The sequence below is a fragment of the Phoca vitulina genome, unplaced genomic scaffold, assembly GCF_004348235.1.
Source record: "Phoca vitulina isolate PV1807 unplaced genomic scaffold, GSC_HSeal_1.0 scaffold28, whole genome shotgun sequence".
In the NCBI taxonomy this organism is placed as follows: Eukaryota; Metazoa; Chordata; class Mammalia; order Carnivora; family Phocidae; genus Phoca; species Phoca vitulina.
In genome coordinates this window covers 13,500,323-13,506,322 of record NW_022589731.1, presented here as the reverse complement: position 1 = coordinate 13,506,322, position 6,000 = coordinate 13,500,323, and positions in this window count along the sequence as shown.

The window sequence follows — 6,000 nt, the reverse complement described above, 5'->3', positions numbered from 1 at the left end:
GGGCACAGGTTCGAGGCTGGCAGTAGCCGAGCCCAGACAGGACACACAGTGTGTGGAACCCAAAGCCCAGCACCTGGGACCCCTGGGGCCTCCCCCCGCTCCCACACACACTGCTCGGAGACCCCCAGTGTCTGGGTCTCCCCGCTGCAGGGCCCTCACCCCCCGCCCCCAGGGCCGCATCCCTCTGGCAGCCCCAGCCCCACCAAGCTGCCCCACGGGGGCTGAGACTTACTGTGCAGCACCAGAAGGGTTGGCTGGGGCTGTGCACCTGCGTGCTTCGAACTTCGGTTCTCACAAACACGTATCACATAAACGCATCCGCACGTTCCACCAGCTTGGCCGTACGACCGAGATGCTCAAAAGAAGAAAACGAACACGGCTCAGCTCTGGCTTTATTTAGAAACATAGTCTTTATATTAAGACCGTTTCTGAGCTGTATCAGCTGTACTTTGACCTGGAGATAAGAAGATCCTTCCTTCACTGCTGAGAGGACAGCCAGATGCCGCCCTGCCAATTTTTTTTTTTTTAATTGGTGCATAATTTAGATATACCACAGTGCAGAAATCTTAAGTTTAAAGTACAGCATAACGAGCTTTGACAGATGTGTCCTCCTATGTTAGTGGTCCAGATCAACATATAAGACGTTTCCAGCAGGCAGAAGTTTCTCTCATGATCTTTTAGCATCACGCCCACACCAGTGCTTTGATTTCTATCACTGTGGATTCGTTTCATCTGTTCTAGAATTGCTTATAAATGGAATGATACAGTGTGTGCACTTTAAGGTCTTGCTTCTTTCCCACAACCCATTTTTGAGATTCATCCATGTTGTTACATGTTTAAGTAATTGGTTACTTACTTTAATTGGTTACCTTATTATTTTTAATTACTTTTTATTAGCTTTTTATTACTGTGTTATATTGATTTATTTCTGTGTGAATATCTCACAGTGGGGTTATCCATTCTTTCATTGGTGGACATGTGGGTTCTTTCTAGTTTGGGACTATGATGAACGATGCTGCTAGAAACCTTCTAGTCTGGATCCAGTTTTTAGGTAGACACACACAGTCATTTCTCTCAGGCTTATACCCGGGGGTAGAACTGCCCGGTCCTACGGTGTGTGTATACTTAGCTCTAGGAGATGCTGCCAAACACTCTCCCAAAGAGTCCCACTGGCAGTTGGGTGAGAGTTCTAATTATTCCACGTTCCACTCCTACCCTTGGACCAACCCCAGAACCACTGAGGTTGCTAGCAATTTCCTGAAGGTTTAGAAAGAGTGTAGAAAAATGGCTCCTTTTTTTTTTTTTTTGTGACACTGCCTTCTGAGACCTCTGAGGTGAGCAGTGCAGAGCTGAGGGAATCTAAGGACTGAACTTCCGTATCTCGAGCCGGCTTCAGAGAAGTTTTTGGAACAGGTAAGGTGATGATGAAGCCTCACAGGGATGCCCGTGCCTCAGTGACCCCCACAGCTTAATGTTGCCTCTGGAGGTCTCCAGCAGCTTAGAGAGGAGGTCAGATCCAAGACTCATAAAGGACCCCACTGAGGAGCCTGGAATGACATTAGACTGAATGGAAGCCCGAGACCCATGATATGGCACCAGTGTGGCTGCCCATTACTCTTGAGAAAACCCAGACTCCTTACCATGGCCCTTACGGCACCTGGACCTTGCTCTCCTCCCCTTCCTCACCTTGAGTCTTGCTCACTGAACTCCATGCACGCCGGTCATGTGCTGTCTCTCTTGAAAGTGTCCATCTTGGGGTCTTTGCATATTCTGTTTCTTCCTGAAACACATGACCCTCACTCTTTCCCTGCTTAAAATCAGTTGTCCCTCAGGGCTCCCCTTCAATGTCACATCCTCAAAGATGCCTTCTTCAATGTCCAAAGCAGAACCAGACCCTTCTTTACATCTATCACTGTCCTTTTTTTTTTTTTCATAGAACATATCCTAGTTGGTAATTATATTTCCATGATTATTTGTTTGGATCTTGCCTTGATGGCAGGGTCAAGTTCTGTATAGGCATTTCTGTCTCTAGAGCCTTGCACGGTATCCGGTAGTTATGGGATAATCAATAAACATTTGCTGGGTGAAAGAATGGGACGTTGGAAGCTAATGACTCGCTGGGTTGTTGGGCTGGATAACTTCTAGATCTCTCCTGCTATCTCTTCCCTGCTCTGTGCCCTGCTCTATGGATTGCCTCCCTAGGCTACATGCCTTTGGCCTTCTGGTTGGGTTGAGCCAACCGGAGGCACCATAGGGAGATCAGAGGGTAGGAGGAGAGAGAGGTTGGAATATTTCTTCCCAGGCTCCCTCTCTTCTGTGCCATGGTTGGGCAATATCTGCACTTATTTCTCAGTTTAGGGACATTGTCCCTGCACCAAGTTGCCCCCCCAGGGGGCTGGGCACCCCTTCCACAGTCACCAGTGGCCGAGGGCCGACCCTACTGGGTGCTCCCAAGCATCCCAGAGCCTGATCGGTCTCTTTGGGTGGGTGGCCCAAGACAGGTCAATGCAGCCCCCCTCTCCTCTCTGGAGGCCTGAGGTTCTGAGGTTCTAACATTCTGCCAGCTGTCTGGCCTGGGAAGGAAGGGAAGGCCAGCACCTGTGGGAAAAGACATTTCTTGTCCACGTGTTGGCAAGCACCAGGGTCAGGGCCTGGGGGAACCATCCAGCTGGTAGAGCAGCTGCCCAGGGAAGGGGAAGGGGACGGCTTGGGTCCTCCTTCTCCTACAGCCTGAGGTCTGTTGAAACTGGTCTCCTCCTCTCCTTCAGCACCACCTTTATCTGTCCCCTCCCCTGCATTCCCGCTGCCCTGCAGCAGCTGGTCTCCCTTCTCTCTAGGCGGATGCAGCTCCCCTCCCTGGTGCCTCCCCCAGCTTCCTCCAGGCTTTGATCCCGTGGGTGGCTCCTTGCTGCCTTCAGCGGCATGTTTGATCTGTTCTCTCGCTCACTCATGCTCATTTGTGTGTGGCTACACATGCTGGATGCCCTTCCAGCCTTGAGGGTACAACAGTGAACAGAGCATGCTCCTTCCTTGCCCTCATGGGACTGGGACTGACGGCCCCATGGGGCACAGGCACTGATCGCCTACAAGTAAATACATAATTACAAATGATCGAAGGCACTAGGAAGAAGAAAAAGCACACCGAGGAACTTGTATGCTGGTCATGTAATTTGGGCTGTATGTAAAGAGAATAACTTGGGGGTATCTGGTGGACAGGGGTCAGAATTTAGCAGAGTCCAAACTCCGAAGCTGGGTATACGAGGTTGTGGGTTGAACTATGTCCCTCACCACAAGATTTGTTGGAGTCCTAACCCCCAGGACCTCAGAATATGACCTTATTTGGAAATAGGATCTTGACAGAGATAAATGAGGGAATTAGGGTGAGTCCTAATCCAATAGGGCTGCTGTCCTTGCCAAAAGGGGAAATTTGGACAGAAAGACGCGGACACACAGGAAGAACGCTGCGTGAACATGCGGAGATTGGGGTGCAGTTTCTGCAAGCCAAGAAACACGAAGAGTGCCGGCAACCGCCCGAAGGAAGGAGGCATGAACAGACTCCCCTCACGGCTCCTGGGAGGAAGCAGCCCTGCAACACCTTGGCTGCACCTGTAGCCTCCAGAACTGGGAGAGAAGTTTCTGTGGCTGAAGGGCGCGGTCTGTGGTACTTTGTGAGGGCAGCCGGAGCCGACTAGTATGGCCACCAAGGGGCCTCTGCCCAGCGCCGTTCCCGCTGCTCCCCAGACTGCCTTCCCACCCTGCACTTGCTTGGGTGGAAGGGCTCACGGTTCTGGAACGGACCTGCTTGTGTCCTCTTCTGAGCTCCTGCACCCATGGCTCCCCTGTCAGGGATGGCTCTGCATCCCCCGCTCCCAGAGACCCCCAGGCCCCCCCAGGCCGTCCTCCTCCACCGCTCTCAGGGCGCAGATGCTCCTCCCCTCCAGGTCTGGGGACAAACTCTGCTCTCAAAGCCGGGAAGCTGGATGTCTCTCCCACGTTTTCAGACCCAAATCATACTCAGACCTGAGTAAATAAATGCATGGATGTCACCCTCGCTAAAGGTTCTCACAAATCCCTGGAACATTCCCTCAACCTCATTTCATTGCACATCAACTCAGGCAACCAAGGTCTTGCTGCAAATGACTACAACAAAGAAAACTTGGTCTCTATAACTGGTTAAAAAGCTAGACTCTCATCAAAATAAAAACACAAGGGGCGCCTGGGTGGCTCAGTCGGTTAAGCAGCTGCTTTCGGCTCAGGTCATGTTCTCAGGGTCCTGGGATCGAGCCCCACATTGGGCTCCTTGCTCAGCGGGGAGCTTGCTTCTCCCTCTCCCTCTGCCCCTCCCTCTCTCTCTGCCCCTCCCCCCTGCTCATGCGCTCTCTCTCAGATAAATAAATAAATAAATAAACTTTAAAAAATAAAAACACAAAATTAATAAATTCTCAGAGAAGAGTATATGCCCGGAACCCTGGGAGCCGACCAGAGACTCATGTTTATCATGAAACTACTGTGTCAGGGTGGAGTTTTACAGGCTGCACGTGAGAATCACCTGAGAGCTTTAAAAAAAAAAACCAGGGGCGCCGGGGTGGCTCAGTCAGTTGAGTGGCTGCCTTCGGCTCAGGTCATGATCCCGGGGTCCTGGGATCGAGCCCCGCATCAGGCTCCCTGGTCGGCGGGAAGCCTGCTTCTCTCTCTCTCTCTCCCTCTGCCTGCCTCTTTGCCTACTTGTGCTCTCTATCAAAGAAATAAATAAAATCTTTAAAAAAAAAAAAAAAGAAACAAACCAAACGCTTGGGCCTGAGATTATTCCCGGCTAGGGTGGGGCCTGGGATGACCCCCCACCTCCCTTTTCCCAGGTCCCAAGTGAGTGCAGGTGAGTCTGGTTTGCAGCCAGGATGGCCGGGCCTTGGCCCCCGCTGGAGTCCTCGGAGGCTCCAGGGACAGAGCGTGTGCATGTAGGGCCTGGGGGCGGGCTTGCAGCCTTCTGGTAGCTCTGAGTCCGTCCCGGACCACGGCCACATTCCTAACGTTGCCTCGCTCACTTCGCAGCGCCCTGACTTCAAGATAGAGCCTGCATTCCTGTGGTGCTGTTGCTTCTCTGGTTAGATCCCTAAGACAACAGTACCAGGAAGGCAGGGCTCTGGGCTGTGGCCTCCATCTGACAGGTGGAAACGGTGGGCTCTCCGATCGGATGGGGGGACCTCCAAATGTGGGGCGTCCCCGTTGGGTGGGAGCGAGTGGTGCGGGCATTGAAAAAATTCATGCAAGGCAGGACAAAAAGTTTACTGAATACACTGCAAGGGAATGAAGGACAGGACAGCAAAGGAGAGACCGACTACCACGAGGCGGTGGTGAGGGGCCGCGGTTATAGGGCAGAGCGAGAGGGGATGGGGAGCAATGGAATGGTCCCTTTTTTTGGTAATCTTAGGAACTGTGCCTGGTTGTAATTGGTCAGTTAGGGCCTATAGCTATTATGAGGTGGGTCGCTTAATGAGCCTGTGTGCATTCAGCTCAGTGGTCGCTGTGAGCCCTTGTGTCTTTTTTTTTTTTTTAAAGATTTTATTTATTTATTTGACAGAGAGAGACACAGCGAGAGAGGGAACACAAGCAGGGGGAGTGGGAGAGGGAGAAGCAGGCTTCCCGCAGAGCAGGGAGCCCGATGCGGGGCTCGATCCCAGGACCCTGGGACCATGACCTGAGCCGAAGGCAGACGCTTAACGACTGAGCCACCCAGGTGCCCCGAACCCTTGTGTCTTGATCAAGTTTCCATTGCTGAAGCCTGTGGTCCTAAAAGCAGCCTCTACAGAAACCCCCCGTTCAAGGTCACCTTGACTGGAAGGTGGCTTGACTAGACTCCTGACTGTTAGCTCAGTGCCTTTTCCCTTGCTCCCAACCAGACTGAGTGTCCTCTGAGCTTTATGCTAATAAACTGAATGTGAATATGGCATGTTTTCATCACCCCACTGCACCACTTTTGTTATATAAACAATAAAACAAACA